The following is a 16,821-nucleotide window of genomic DNA, read 5'->3' on the forward strand; positions in this document are numbered from 1 at the left end:
ACTACACTACAGCTAAGTACAGGAGAGGCTCTTTGACTTGAAGGCACTATGTAGCCCAAACTTATGCCCCAGCCCTCTGAGTAAAACTGGATTTTGGCTCTCCACAAAGTGAGTGAGGCTCCTGTTCTAATCAGCATAGAACCTCCCATTTGCCTTGAGGTGGGCACCTTCTTTCCACTAACAAGCAACATGTTTTAGTACAAGAGAAACAAGCAGTTTAATTCTAGCTGTCTAAACACAAATACTTAGTTCAAGGATCTCTCCACATAGGGAAGTTTACTGATATATTACAAACTCCCACTAAGGACACTCAGACCAGTAAACTTCTTTATGTAGACAAGCCCTTACCTGAAGCTTTGGTCAAAGGCTATCTTTAACTGAATAACCAGGACCCCTTCTAACCCACTGCTACATAATTCACCAGCATTTTAAAGTTGGCTGACAGGTTTGTTCAACTAGGATTTGAATAATGTGCCTTTCATTCACTACTCACTGTAGAAATCTCAAATTATACCAGTTTTCTTGCAACCCACAACAGCTAGATACTACACCTTTAAAACCAGATATCCTAGCCCAGTGGAATCATGCAAAATGTAAATAATGGTGCAACTTGGGCAGTTTCACCCTATCCTGACCAACTTCCTAACATGCCAGCTCTTCTAAAATCCTATTCTTTCTCCCTATTTCCTCCTGGCCCCAGTATGGAATATGACTTCATTAGCCCGAGCAAAGAGGACCCTCTGCTCATAAGCATAGCAGAGTTTATTTTGAAACCTGATACATTCTACAAATACCTAGAATTCTGGGTTCCTATGAATGTACGCACATCACATTCAATCTCTGTCTATTAACAAGAGAAAATTGCTCTAAAATGAAGAAAGGTCAACCCTGATTGGTTCCAGTTTTCCATCTCAAATTGCACAGAAATATCTGGAAGAAAAAGGCATTAGTAATATAAATCGCTCTCCTCTCAAAATTCACAATTGTGTACTGGTTACCCCTTTCACATAGCTAGCCTCTGAGTGCAACCCCCCCTTACAAATTAAAAACACTTTTTTATATATTTAAAACTTAGAAATGCTGGATGCAAAGTGGGGCTTGGGATGGAGGCTGAGAGCTTGTGATCCCCCATGTAATAACCTTGCAACCCCCTGAGGGGTCCCGTCCACCAGCTTGAGAACCCCTGGTATACACAGATTCTCAATCAACTTTCTGCCCAATTACAGAGGAAAAACACTCACTTTCAAATACTTCCTGCAGAAATGCCTGCTTAGTTGGCTTTCCTACTTCATGGATGTTATTTTTCTTGAGTTACTATTGGGCTCGGGCTCAGTGCTGCTGATCATATATAGTAGTACATTGTACAGCAGGGGGAGGTGATGAGCAGTTTTCAACCACACTTAAGCAGGTGGGGCCCATAAACATTTTAGGCCCTGTCATTCAGTGTTGCAGGTTGACCTGTGTGTTATCTATTCCTGATGTCTCTGAAAATACCACATATTATTGTACATTGGCTCTAGCAGTGGTTTTCAACCTGTGGTCTGTGGAGCCCTAGATATAGTCAGACCACTAGGCTCCATAAAGGTTGTCGTTACTATAGAACAATGGTTTTCAATGGTCTGCGGACCCCTGGGAGGTCTGCATACTATATCTAAGATTCCAAAGGGGTCTGTACTCCAAAATATTTGAGGGGTCCACAAATGAGAAAAGGTTGAAAACTCCTGTTCTAGAACATCTATATATAATTGTCTCTCCTTTGTCCCATTCTTTTAATCTGCCTGTCAGAATCAGTGTGTACTAGATGCACTCTTTGTCAGTGACTCATCAAGGTATGTGGGTAGTTGAGGTGTGTGGCGGGGTATATTCAGCATTTTCTTAAACTAGTTGAGGAATGGTCATATGACAATATTTGACAAGATTGGGGGGAAAAAACACAACCCTATGTACCTTTAAAATAATAAAATCTCACTTAAATCCTGTTGCCCATCACAGATTGTGAGGTGACTCTTACCTCTCTGGGGTCAGGTGTCCTCAGTGATTCAGGTAGAACTCCTACTGAAGTTATGTGCAAAGGGAAGCATATCGTCATTAGCATGGGAGAACTTCTATATGCCCCAAATTTGCTCAGAATAAATCCAAACAATGGGGAAAAAATCTCCCTCAGGGAAGAGTTTTCATGGGACAAGTCAGATGCAAGCAACGTTCTGATTCTTTCACATCCAGTAATATTATGTATGCTCCTCCCTTAATGTCTCGAGATTGAGAATCTGTTGTTCAAACTGTGTGTTGATAAATTCTAAGGAAATATCTGGGAAACCTATAGTAGCAATTTCAGTTTTCACATGAGAATGTTTTATATGGGAAAAATTGCTGTAACTGGATCATACTAACTCTGCTCAGCTGATGACTACACATCTCTAATTTCTTAAGGCAGTTCTAAAGCAACCATCACTATTGTATTTAAGTTTCTAATGTGTATGATGATACTTAGCACTTCTCTTGAATGTACTTCTTAAACAATTCTAACATTTCCTGGGGGACAACTGGGCATTATCCCAATTAACAGATGGCAAAATTGAGGAAGGGAGGATATGTTACACTCAAAGCAACGGAAAGCATTAGAGACAGAACCTGACTCTTACTCTATTCTTAGATCTCTAGATAGGCCCCCTCATTCTTTACTACATAAAATGGAATAGACTGTAGCATCCTTCAGCTCTAACAAGGTGGTGCAGCATGTAGACTATGAATCCAATTTTACTTTATCAAAATCTATTTTAATCTTTGTCATTTTAAAGATATTGGAAAATTATTTTAATGTTTGATGTTTCTGAGACACTCCAGGAATATTAAAAGGAAATAAAGACACCCTCCAAATTACTGACAGAGAAATTATTTAAATGTTTGGAAGGCTCTTTAAAGGCTAATATATTACATTCATCACTACCACCACCTTCACAATACTTCTTTCAGCTAAAGAGTTTCTTTTGTGTTCTCACTATTCTGCACATGTAAACAATTCTACTGTCCTGACTAGCTGAGTCACTGCTTTATACAGAAGAAACTAGAGAAATCTAAAGTCCTAGTCTACCAGTCAAATGTGCTGAAAATATTCAGGTCCAAAAATATTTACAGATTCAAACATAGCACTTCAATAGCATCAAATATGCTCCTTGCTTCAGCTTCCTAATAAAGTGATATGTAATTAGCAGAGTAAAGCATACAGTTGTGAGGGGAAGGATACAAGGATTTTGACTTTTTCAGGGAATTGGTAATGAAGTATAGAACTTTTCACCTCTTAAGTCACAGGTCCAGTTTTGCAACAGACAAAATTGTTATTATCTAAAGGCTGTTTAGTGGCGTGGGTGAAATGAGTGGGTGGACTCAGTCCATTCCTAGAGAACTACATCATAGCAGCCATCTTTGTTGGCAGTTGTAGAAGAGAGGCAGAATTTAGCTATACTTTCATGACTAGAAGTCCTGGTCAGCGTTGAGGCACATTTTCAGGAGGAAGTTCGGAAAAGATGTCACTGCCTGTGCTGCATCAGTTTGGTGGAGACTTAGATCTCCAGAGCTCCAAATGCAACACTTTTCATTACCAGCGTTAAATTTTCTATTTTCAAATAAAAAGACAAAAAAATCTAAAAATTCAGTTTCAACACAAATACATTTATTTTATCTGTTAAGTGTTAACAGTATGTGCTATTAATGTGCTCTCAACAAAGGGGACTGGATCCTTTTATAGCAGTACAGATTAGTGTGTTTGGTTCCTCCCCCTAGCAGATATGAACAAGAGGAAGCAGAGTTGCTAGCTAGTTCATTTTTTTTTCTGCCTGCACCATGTGGAAGAAGCTGTAGGTCAGTATAGGAAATTTTGGCATGATTGACTGTTTAGATATATTGTTATCTTTTCTTTTTTACAGAATTATTGGGATTCAATGATGGGAAGATCTATTAGCTCACCTAGTCTTCCCCTAGCCAGTACAAGAGTTCTTTCCACTGCGTTCTCAACTATTCAGTTCCATCTAGTTTTAAAATGATTTAAGTGATGGATTCCACACCTTGAGAAATGCTGCTATACGGCAAAAATGTCTAATACTGTTTATTCTTCCTTTGTTAATGTCCATGTGCTTTATCTCTTCAGCCAAGAGGGCTTCTTTCTTTGTCATGTTGAGACTCTTAAGTAGTTTTTTTCAACATAATCAAAAAAAGTTCTCAAATCAGTGCCACACATTCTTTGCAAGTGATTTCCCCTCTTTATTTGAGTCTGGAAGAGTCCTCTTATTCTGTCCCTGTCTCACCATGAAGACTGTATTTAGAATTCTCTTAGGGTTCCATTCAAAGTAGGAAGCTGAATAGCACTTGGTAATAGCAATCATAATATAATAAAATTTAACATGGGGGTAGAGGGGAATACCAAAGAAACTCACCACAGTAGGGTGGGGAACTACATAAAAATGAGAGCGACAGTTAAACAGAAATTAAAAGGAACAATCACAAGAGTGAAATGGCTACAAGCTGCATGGAAACTATTTTAAAACATCATAACAGAGGCTCAAACTAAATGTATACCATAAATAAATAGAGAGGATCAAAAAAAATGCCACCAGGGCTAAACAGAGTAAAAGAGGCAGAGGCAAAAAAAAAAAAAAAAATCCTTTGAAATTGGTAGTCAAATCCCACTGAAGAAAATAGAAAAGGAGCATAAACTCTGGCAAATCAAGTGTAAAAGTATAATTAGGTAGCCAAAAAAGAATTTGAAGAGCAACTAGCAAAACACATAAAAACTAACAACAGCAGGAAATTTTAAGCATGTCAAAAGCAGGAAGCTTGCCAAACAATCAGTGGGGCCACTGGATGATCGGGGTGCTGAAAGAGCACTTCAGGAAGACAACAGCATCGTGAGATGCTAAATGATTTTTTTGCATCAATCTTCACTGCAGAGGATGTGAGGGAGATTCCAATACCTGAGTAATGCTTTTTTAGGTGACAAATCTGAGGATCTGTCTCAGAATGAGGTATCATTAGAGGAGATTTTGGAACAAACTGATAAATTAAACAGTAGTAACTCACCAGGACAAGATGGTATTCACCCAAGTGTTCTGAAGGAACTGATATATGAATTTGCAGAACTATTAACTGCGATATGTAACCTCTCACCTGTACCAGATGGCTGAAAGATAACTAATTAACACCAATTTTAAAAAAAAGATTCCAGCAAAGATCCTGGCAAATACAGGCCAGTAAGCCTAACTTCAGTACCAGGCAAACTGATTAATGCTATAGAACAGAATTATCAGACAAGATATGTTGTGGAAGATTCAATGTGACTTTTGTAAAGGGAAATCATGCCTCACCAATCTATAAGAACTGTCTGAGGGGGTCAACAAGCATGTGGACAAGGGTGATCCAGTTGATACAGTGTACTTGGATTTTCAGAAAGCCTTTGACAAGGTCCCATACCAAAAGCTGTTAAGCAAAGTAATCTGTCATGGGATAAGAGGGAAGGTCCTCTCATGGATCAGTAACTGGTTAAAAGACAGGAGAAAAGGATAGGAATAAAGGTCTATTTTCACAGAGGAGAGAGGTAGATAGCAGGGTCCCCCAAGGATCTGTACTTGGACCAGTGCTGTTGAACATACTCAAACGATCTGGAAAAGGGGATAAACAGTGAGGTGGCAAAGTTTGCAGACAATACAAAATTACTCAAGATACTGAAGGCCAAAGCTGACTGCAAAGAGTTACAAAGGGATATCACAAAACTGGGTGACTGGCAACAAAATGGCAGATGAAATTCAGTGGTCATAATTACAAAGTAATGCACGTTGGAAAACATAATCAGAACTATACGGATAAAATTATGGGGTCTAAATTAGTGGTTATCACTCAAGAATGAGAGCCAGAAGTCATCAGGGATGGTTCTCTGAAATCATCTGCTCGATGTGCAGTAGCAGTCAGAAAAACTTACAGAATGTTAGGAACCATTAGGAAAGGGCTAGATAATAAGACAGAAAATATCACAATCCCACTATATAAATTCACTATATGCCTACATCTTAAATACTGAATGCAGTTCTGGTTGCCCTGTCTCTAAAAAGATGTATTAAAATTGGAAAAAATACAGGGAAAGGAAAAAAAATTATTAGGGGTATGGAACAATTTCCTTATGAGGAGACATTAAAAAAAGGTTAGGACTATTCAATTTACAAAAGAGACGACTAAGGGGGGGATATGAGAGAGGTCTATAAAATCATGAACGGTGTGGAGAAAATGAAGAAGGAAATGTTATTTATCCCTTCACATAACACAAGGGCCAGGAGTCACACAACGAAATTAAAAGGCAACAGGTTTAAAATAAACATAAGGAAGTACTTAAGGAATATTGTGAAGGCCACAACGATAATTGGGTTCCAAAAAGAATTACGTAAATTCATAGAAGATAGGTCCATCAATTGCTATTTGCTAAGAAGGTCATTGACGCAATCCTATGCTCTGGGTAACCCTAACCCTCTGGCTGGCAGATCACTTGATAATTGCCAGTTTGTTCATTCCCTCTGAAGCATTTGGCACCGCCCACTATCAAAAGACAGAATACTGGGTTAGATAGACCATTGGTCTGACCCAGTTTGGCTATTCTCATGTTCTTACGATAATTTGACTGTTCTGTTTGGAGGCCCAAAGTAGGACTTCGTGGCTTATATACAGGCTCTGAGTCTCAGAGACTTTTGAGATTTTATCAGAAACGTCAGCTAAGGTCCATTCTGTTACAGCTAGTAATCTACATCTTGGTCCAAGAGAGAAGTTTTTGTCCTTTAGGGGCAAAAATATGAGTATCACCATACACTTTCTCCTGTTACTAGTGAACTGAAGTAGCAGCTTACAATGGATGTCACAATCATTTAGCTTTACGATATTGTTACTCACACCTGTTTTGGGCTGCATGCTAAGTATAGCTGCTGAAGTTCCCACTGACCTGTGCAGGAATAGGAGGAGACTGGAGAAGGATAACGTCTTATTAATTTGGTTTCCCCAGGTCCTCCTATACTAGATCAGCCCAGGCACTCCACAGTTCAAATTGTTTATGCTGCTGAAGAGAGACATGTTTTTTCCCAGAGGACTTTACTCATAATAGTTCTGATTGCTTTTTATTGTATTGCTCAGGAAGACACTAATTGGGCAAAGTGAGCCAGCCCCATCACCTGTAATGAACATTTGTCTTGACTGAATCACCAGGGCAGGTTAGTCTATGATGGCTGCACACGGAACTCAACACAGCATGTTTGCCATACAAAAGGAATGATAATTTCTTACCTGTTCAGTTGATTTCTTCATGTTCTCTTATGCCAGACCAGTTCCACCCACTAGTAGACAGAGACAAGAAAAAGCATTTTGCCCAGCTCACTTCCTTTCATCAATTCATTCCCACTAGCAACTGTTTCTTGATAAGTTACCAATGGCTTGTTTTATCCCCCAGATCACAATTTTCATATTTCTCAACTGAAATTATTTCACACACTCTGTACATGATGGATCATATACCATACCCACAGCCAGTAGTGTCGATGTGCTGACCATGGTTCACACTACACTGACAATAAATGCAATTATCAGTAAATACTGAAAGAAAAATCAGTATTTCTCAAAGTAAAAATGTAACTTACAGATGCACAAAAGGGCATTCAAACTAGTGCTTTGTTCTCACTGTTACACTGACCTGACAAACAGACTGACCTAGTGAAGGGCACTACCTGGCTCCTGGTGAACCTGTTTAGAAGTTCAGAGGAATGGTTCTAAGAATGACTGTCTAGGAGATAGAGGGGGAACCTGGGATGGCCAGGCTCTACCTCAGGGCCATACTCCTGGGCTGAATCCCAAGCTGGGCAGATTTCCATTTTCTTTTCTACTTACGTTAACTTATTTTACTTCTTATTATAAGGATGATCTCTTGAGGAGGTCTTGCTGAACCACAAATACATTTTTCTATTTTTTTTTCTTGCTGAGCCATTCCACTAGCTCACAGAAACAAAAGAAAGGAAGTGGACAGATGACTAGTCAAATGATTCCACTAAAACTCTGTCCTCTCTGGAATCAGAACTGCGACAGCCAACACCATATTTCAATATGGTAATGCTAGCAAGGTTTCCTTGACCAATGTAGACAAAGATTACAGACTATCTATAGAAGGATTTGGCTAATACAGTTCTCAGACAAAACAAAAAATAAAATAAAAATCCCTGTCCATTCTGGTCAGGGATAGCAGGCTATAACAATGCAACTGCCACAATATTTAAAATCAGTAGTAGCAACGAGCTCATATCAATGGGAGTGAGGTGCCTAGACGCTTTTGAAAATCTCTCTAGGTGCCTATCTGCATCTTTAGGCACCTAAACGCTTTTGGAAACCCGGCCCTTGGTCCTTATCCTGCTCTCACTGAACCTAGTTCTCTCATTGCCTTCAATGGGAGCTGGATTAAACCCATTATGGACACACAACCTAATTTTTACATTATAGTTAACCCTATAGACATTGTTAATAATAAATACCCGTATATGGGGTGTTGTTGAAGACAAAACATGCTAAATACTAAGAACACAGCCTCTACCACAATGATGAAGTTGGTACATTGCTCAGCAGCGCACTTCATAGTTCTCACTAGGGACACACCAAGTAAGCAAACAACCCTGTAAGCTAACTCATGCACTGCCCTGCATGTCTGAAGGGGTGGGGGGGTGCGTTAATAGGAGAAAAAAGTTACTTCTCTGCTGAAGACAACGGATAAAGAAAGGCTGTTGTGAACATTTCAGACCTGAGCTTCATGAGCTGCCCTGGATTCCCCCCTTCACTCAGAACACAATTCAAAACCCTGATGTTAATTTACAAAGACCATAATAGACTGAGGCTTAGCATACTCAGAAACTGCCCACTTTCTGTGTCCCTTCAATTGCACTACACAAAATCAAAACAGATGGAGAGAGACTCATTTAGACTCCCAGGAGTGGTGTTCTTAGTGCCAGGTCCACAACTATGGAACCCTGGACAGAAGATACCAGACTCCGTTCAGTCAGCATGAGTGTCAGACACACTTTTTCAGTAGAGCCTTTCCCCAGGAATGACACAATTTAAGAAATATTTTTTAAAAAATTCTTTCATACAGAAATTCACAAACCCAGGAGAGCCAAGAGAGTAAATTATTTTTGTTCTAGCCTTTTATAGTTCTTCACAATTTTGTTTGGTGCTTCAATAACAAAATGATAGGCATTTGTATATAATTAGCTTAGATAGATGGGTATTGTTATTATTGGAGTTCTTCTAAATTTTCCAAGAGTTGCACAAGATTTACCCATATTTGGCCAAATTCTGCCTTCAGTTATTTCTATGCAAACCTAGTGACCCCCGGATCGGAACTCGGTTCATGAAGGAGGGTGGCTAAAACGGGACTTAGAGTAAGAAGATCTGGGTTTTTTTCCCAGCTCTGCTACAGACTTCCATATTATCTTGGGCAAGTAACTTAGCCTCACTGTACCTCGGTTTATTCACCTGTAAAATAGGGATAATCATTTTTTATTTTTCAGCAGCGTTGTGAAGGTAAATTCATTCAGATTAGTGACATGTTCAGATTCTACAGAGATAAGTGTCAGACAAATGCTTAAAATCAATAAGAAAAGAACTAAAAGTATTTGTATGAGTATCACTGAGAGCCAAATTTTGCCCGTTCTTTTACAAGGTCTCCTCTCTAGTGTGAAAGTATTTATCTAAATACCAGTATTTAGTATTAGAAAAAACAAATTAAATGTGACTAGGGTTTTGAAGAATGGTGCTTAAGTGGTATGAGAACTTAAAAGTTTTTATAATCCTCTTCATTTGTTATCACAGTGCAGAGCTACCAAATCCATTTTTACAGGATGCTGTTCATATTTAGATTTGTAAAGAAAAGCCAAGAACAGTCAGCTGAGAGACTGACAATCTCTGATGGAGCTTTAGACCTCAGGTTCTTTCACAACTATCAGGGTCCGGATTGACTATGATTCTTTGCCTAAGGAATTTATTAATAATCGTAATTTGCCTGCACCTTTAATCTGCTGACGAATGCTAATTAAACCAGCCTCACAATACCCAGCTGAGATAAAAATTGTGTTTATCCCCATTGGGAAACTGGGGCACAAAGGTTAATGGACTTGCACAATCCCACTCAGCAAGACAGTGGCAGTGCACAGAATAGAATTAGTTCTAGGTCCCAATCCCAGTTTACTGCTCATTCGATTTTATTCATGAAGAAAACATAAGATTAAAATAAAAGAGCTTGTATTTTCAGATATCGGGTTTTTCGTTTATGTGACAGATGTAACTGTTTTTAAAATTAAAGTTTTCAGATATCAAAAAGTGCTTTATTTGGCATCCCATTGTTCAAAATGCTCATTCTCACAAGGTATTAAAAAAAAAAGATAAAGGTACAAAAATAGTCATATGTAACAGGTTCATGTCTTTGCTACATATAAAGGGGAAGGAGTTTTTTTCTAGACAATTTAATATTAGAGTCTTTGAAAGCGTATTATAACCAAGCACAAACATCCCTCACTCTGTACATAAGGGTAAATACTCAAAGTTATCAATGCAAACATACTGTAATGCTGTGGGCAATGCTCACTGAAGCTGGTGGACATAACCACCTCCCTTCATTTAGGCACCATTTAAGAAACAATCAGGTGTTTGGGGATTAATTGGTTTTGGAGCTGTGTGTCCATGTGTGAGAGAAACACTGCAGAAATAGAGAGAGAAGGAACAGAAAGCCAAGGGGACAGAACAACAACCACTGGGGACATGGCCCTGAGAAAAAGCCTAGAGAGAGGGCTTTTGGGGCAGAGTGCTGGCTGAAAGAGATTTGGAACTGTGAGAAAAGAAACTCTCTCCTGTTTGATTCCTCCCGTGGTCAGGGGAACAAGGTTTTGTACATTATTCCTTTTAAACAAACAAGATTACAGCAAAGAAATACCTGACTCCATCATTAGTTTCCCCTCCTAACAGAAACAACCCACTAGACGCCAAATTTTTGTTCACCACCTGGGTCAAAAAAGGGTAACAATACACTCAGAAGCAATTTGGTTGGGGTTTAGTTCATCCAGTAAATGACAGATGGCTTGACATCTACATGAGAAGAGTGGCCCAATGAGTTTAACACAGGAAGTATAGCTGTCTCTTTAAGAATTATAAAAATAGTTATGAGAGTTCTTGTCATTCTTCATGTTAAACCTGTGCTGCAACTTTTCATGCCATTTGATTGGCAGCCAGTGTAAGCCGACCAAATTGGATAAGGAAGCATAGGAAACATTTCTCATATGTGCTTGTCATGCACAATCAACAGCGATCCTGTGTCACAACAATCTGGAAGCACAGGAATGAACACAATACATGTATTATGCTCTATGCATTGTATGTGAAATGCTGGAGTGAAGCAATACTACTTTGTATACAAATAGCCTAATGATGGAGGTGATGCTGATATAGCCCTTCAAACACTAGACATTTGGCTTTGGATAACTGATCGAGATGGCATTGCTGTCGGTTGTTGGGTTGATTGGTCATTGCATTCAGTTATTTTATTGAAGGATAATCTTCATGACTTTTTTTGGTACGCCAGTTACAAAATTCCACCTTTTAAAATGACAGTGCGCTATGGGTTAAGATTTAAAAAATGTAAAAAAAAACAACAACAAAAAGTTTTTTAGTATTTGAACATTCCTCTACAGTGTTTACAACTCCAAGTCTACAACATTATGCTAGTACATGGACTGTCTTATATGTCGAGGCAAGGAAAGACAATTTTCATCCATCATAGATTAGACTGGATGCCATTATGTCACAGGTATGTGGTGTGATGAATTATTTGGACTGTATTCACATATACCATCTGGCTGGAAGGAACAAGAGAAAAAAAACAGGTGACTCATAGTGAGCACAACAAAAGACTAAAGCATGGAGAAATATGGTCTGTTTGTCTCCGATACAGAGCTCATCATTTGTACTGTTCCTTCAACAATAAAACCCCAATATACACTTTCTGTCCATCCTTTGTAAGTTTTTTTGTTCCGCATTTAACACGCCATTAAGCTGCTCACCTGCTGTGACTTTATCCTCAGATCATAGCATTGTAGCTTTCAATTCTCTCTTACAGCCACATTATTGCACTGAGATTATATGAACAGGAAAGAGGAAGACAGTGGAAAGTGTTGGAAGAACAGTATAGAAATGAAAGGAGAGGAATGAAAGGTAAGCCTTGAGGGGACAACAACTTTGGAAATGCTGGGCATCTAACTCCAAATCAACCCCACGCACAGAATAATCATTCTCTCCAGAAGAGACTAACATATTCTATGTCGCACTACATTGCTTCAGTTGTCATCAAAGTGGCTTTCGGTTCTTAATTTAGGATTCAAATGTGTGTCACCAGAGTGCAGAACACATCAGTAAAGTGTGAAGCACATACATGAGGTCACCAGGCATTTCATCAGCATGGCTTCATTTTCTCAGGGAACAAGGCAGTGCTGCAATTTGAAGTAGCCCTGTGAGAATCTGTTAATTAAACCTCACAAAACCTTGTCAGAAGTTTTGAATTTCAAGGACAGAATGAAAGTAATAAAAGCTTAACAAAACACCCCAAGCCACTCATCATTTTAACTCTTCCCTTTTCAGCTTGTTATTTCAGAAACCCCAGTCACTAGCGTAACCTTGCTAATTCCACTCTCCCACTCAGAAGAAGTAATTTTTTGGATGAGTAAAATATAATTAATTATGTTTTTTCCCATCATCATCATCATGGTAAGGGTGAATGAGTAGCATTTGTACCTGGTAAATTTTTACCTAATAGTACTTTCAGCTGCAAAATCTAGCCTTTCCTAGTAAACCATAAACATTTATTCACTACACAGTAGTTCAATAAAGTACATGTTAAAGTTAATTCAACATAAATAACATTTTGCTAACAATACGCATTTTATACCCTGAGCTTTTACACCCTATATGATCCTTGGTTGTAAGTAAATTCATAGACTTTTCACACTTGGAGGGTGCACACTGATGTGGCTAGAGAGCTGTTCTTTCACTTAAGGGGCACCTGGAATATTTTCCCCTGTCCCTTTTGAAAAACATTTTTTTTTTCTTATTCCTTAACATTTATATTGTGCTAGCACCTAAAGATCATAGCTAGGTTAGGTCCCATTTTGCTGGACACTATACAAGTCTATAATAAATGACAGACTCTGCTCCCAAAGAGCTTACAGACTAAAACACAAGATATAACATGTGGATGATACAAACAAAAACTGGGCATGGAAGGGGAAATGGAGTAACAAATAAATATAACAGCTGTGATTACTCCTGCTCCTGACCAGGAGTAATCACAGCTCTGAACCTGACAAGCCATTCTCAGGTTTCATTTTTCTGAATTTATTTCACTACACTGTATGTATTTTAAATCTAAATGTCAAACATTCCAGGCTTTCAGCTTGTGATGGAGCCTCTCTGGGAAGTATGAACTAAATTAAATTATGTTGAATTGTATGAATACTTCCTTAGACATTATGACTTTCTTGGTTCCAGATAGTCTTGAAAACATATAATTTATTCTACTCTTGGATTGTGTCCTGTAATGAAACAAGACTCTTATCAGCATATTCTTTGGAAATTTGTACAGCAATTTGGTCACTTGGATGAAAAAGCCAAGATGCATCCATTTCTATTTCATGATTAGTTCTACTGTGTAATAGAGGAAAACGAACATTCTTACTTGTGAATAGCCGCCTCTTCATTGAAATTGCATTAAATCTGGCAATGGTGATCAGAATTATTCAGTGCAACAGAAAAATGCTGAGCTGCCTGAGAGATAAAACTAGAGACCAGACAAACATATGTGCTGGAACTTTTTAAGTAGGAGAAGCAAATTACAGAAGAATCCTAGTGATTAATCCATAAGTTTCTTGGCCTTCCCTTAGTGATACATTGGAAATAAACCTTTTTTTCTAAAATACAAATGATATGAGCACACCAGACTATGTATGTTTTCCTTATTCTTTATTTTCATTTAATTCTGAGAATTATAGAGAGACCAGATGTTCCGATTTTATAGGGACAGTCCCAATTTTGGGGTCTTTTTCTTATATAGGCTCCTATTACCCCCCACCTCAACCCCAATTTTTCACATTTGCTGTCTGGTCACCCTAGATAATTACCCAATTTGGTAAGATTTTATTGGTATGATGAACTGTACAAGTGTTGCCAAAGTGACAGACCCTGCCAGTACTTATCAGAGGGAAGTACAAACAGGGCCGGCCGGATCCAGCTTTTTTGGTGCCTCAAGTGGCGAAGTGAAGAAAAAAACCAAAAAAAGATAAAGCCGCTATCAGCGGCACTTCGGCGGCAGCTCTACTGCGCCGCTTCATTCTTCGGTGGCAATTCAGCAGCAGGTTCTTCCCTCCAAGAGGGACTGAGGGAGCCACTGCCGAATTGCCGCCAAAGACTCGGATGTGCCGCCCCTTTCCATTGGCCGCCCCAAGCACCTGTTTTCTTTGCTGGTGCCTGGAGCCGGCCCTGGGTACAACCCACTCAGAATGGAATTTCTTTTTATATGTAGGTACAACCCACCAAGGTTTTGGGGGGGGGGGGGGTTGTCATTCTAAAGGCCAACCCACCAAGCTGTTTCTCCTATAATTTATATTTACAGTACTCAGAATTCCCAGCTGGAAGGAAACAGGAAAAACAACATATTTTTTAACCAACAGCAGGAAAGAGGAAAGCCACAAAACAACTCGGTTCTTCTGTTCCTGCTTCCATGCAGGCTCTCCTCTTCTCACAACCAGGCAGCTGGTTTTATAGAGCTTCTTGGTTTAATTCAGCGATGGGCCAGATCCAGCAAATCTGGGACACCTCTGCAAAACCATTTACCAGATCCTCCCAGCTGTAAGACCCAAGATTCAAAACAGTGACCTCCTCTAAAATGCAACCATACCATACCACACCCTGCTTTGCTCTGCCACAGAAAGGTTCAGACCTACTAGGGCTTGGAAGAAGGCAACAAAGAATTCAGCAGTGGCATATGGGTTTGTTAGACTAACAGTGGATGAAGTTTTCCTGTTAAACTGAAGGAAGAGAACTGTGTGATGTTCTCTAGCTAGGGCCATGACAAACACCTTATCTATACTGGCATTTTCCTTAAAATCCCCCTTGCCACCACTTTGCCGCCACTAGTGGTAGCAAGAATGGGAGCATTAGTGTAGAGAAGACATGAGTATTTTTACCACTGTGTTTTGTACACCTGCCATGAGTAAAGTTTGATGACATGGTAATAAAAAAAAATCCTGCATCCAATTTACACTCATGCTCATATCAATGCTATAACTGGTGGAGCTGAATAAGGGGTGGTGTAGCAGTGGGAAGTTTGAAGAAAAATGTAGAGCTGGTTGGATATTTTGCAACTGAATGTTTTTCGATCAGAAAATGCCTACTTGCCAAAACCAAAACATTCCGTGTTAATGTGTCAATTCAGATTAAATTTTTTATAATAAAACAATGAGTTTTGATAAGGTTGAAATGGAAGGTTTCAAAACACCTTTTAGTTCAAAGATGGACTTTATATTATAAATTATAATAGAAAATATAAAATCAAATACAATAATACAATACAAAATAAAAGTAACAAAAATATATATGTAATATTAAAAATAATATAATATTTAAGAAAAAGTCAGAATCAAAATATTTTGATTGACCTGAAACATTTTTTCAGGAAAATTTTGCCTAGTGGGAAATTTTGGCTTTTTGTTCTGATTCAAAATAATTTTTTCCCAAAAAAATGTTGGAATGTCCCATGGATTAGAAATTCCAGTTCCTGACACATTGGCATTTTCCAATGGAAAAAACACTGAGTTGCAAAAATTTTGACCACATATACATTTTTCTTAAAATCCCACTGTAGACACAAGCAGAGGGGGAAAGGAGAGATCCTGATTTTCCTGAAGGCTCCAGCTTCTGGTACTACATACCACTCATTCAGCACAAAACTCCTTACACTCAAAACACACATAAGTGAAGCAAGCAAATGAAACAGAATACTAGTATTATAACTGGTCCTTGGTGGTGGGGACATCCTCCTGTTCCCCTAGGATCTCTGGCTGCAGGTTTGAAAGCTTGTTAAAACTTGTCCTGATTGAACATCTGAGTGAACATAATGAGTCAGCCACAAACCCTGGCAGATCACTCCACCCTTCACCTGCAGGAGAGTTAGATAGGGAGTTAACATCCTGTTTGCCTGTTTTCAGGCAGTGTCTCTACACCCTGTCACAGCGGCATCATGAAATTGGCTACTAAGCCTAATTTTCTGCATGGTGCAGCGGACGTGACACTGCAATTTCCCATGAAATACAAATGACAACTAAAGCAGTCTCTGTCCTTTGCCATTTCAGATTATATCATGCAGAGAGATAAGCTTGTATTTAACAGGTGTTCAGGTTCAGAAAGCTTGGGGGAGTTTTAATGTATTTAACTGATTTACCCTAATTTCTCAGGCATCAGAGAAGAAAGATCTCAAAACCATGACTTAGAGCTGATCTACGCACAAAAATTGCACAAGTTTGAATGTTGGCATAGAAAGTATGCTTATTAAGTTTCAGACGATACCAAACTGGGAGGGATTGCAACTGCTTTGGAGGACAGGGTCAACATTCAAAATGATCTGGACAAATTGGAGAAATGGTCTGAGGTAAACCAGATGAAGTTCAATAAAGACAAATGCAAAGTGCTCCACTTAGGAAGGAACAATCAGTTTCACACATA

Source organism: Chelonoidis abingdonii, chromosome 22 (assembly GCF_003597395.2).
Source record: "Chelonoidis abingdonii isolate Lonesome George chromosome 22, CheloAbing_2.0, whole genome shotgun sequence".
NCBI classification, from domain to species: Eukaryota; Metazoa; Chordata; order Testudines; family Testudinidae; genus Chelonoidis; species Chelonoidis abingdonii.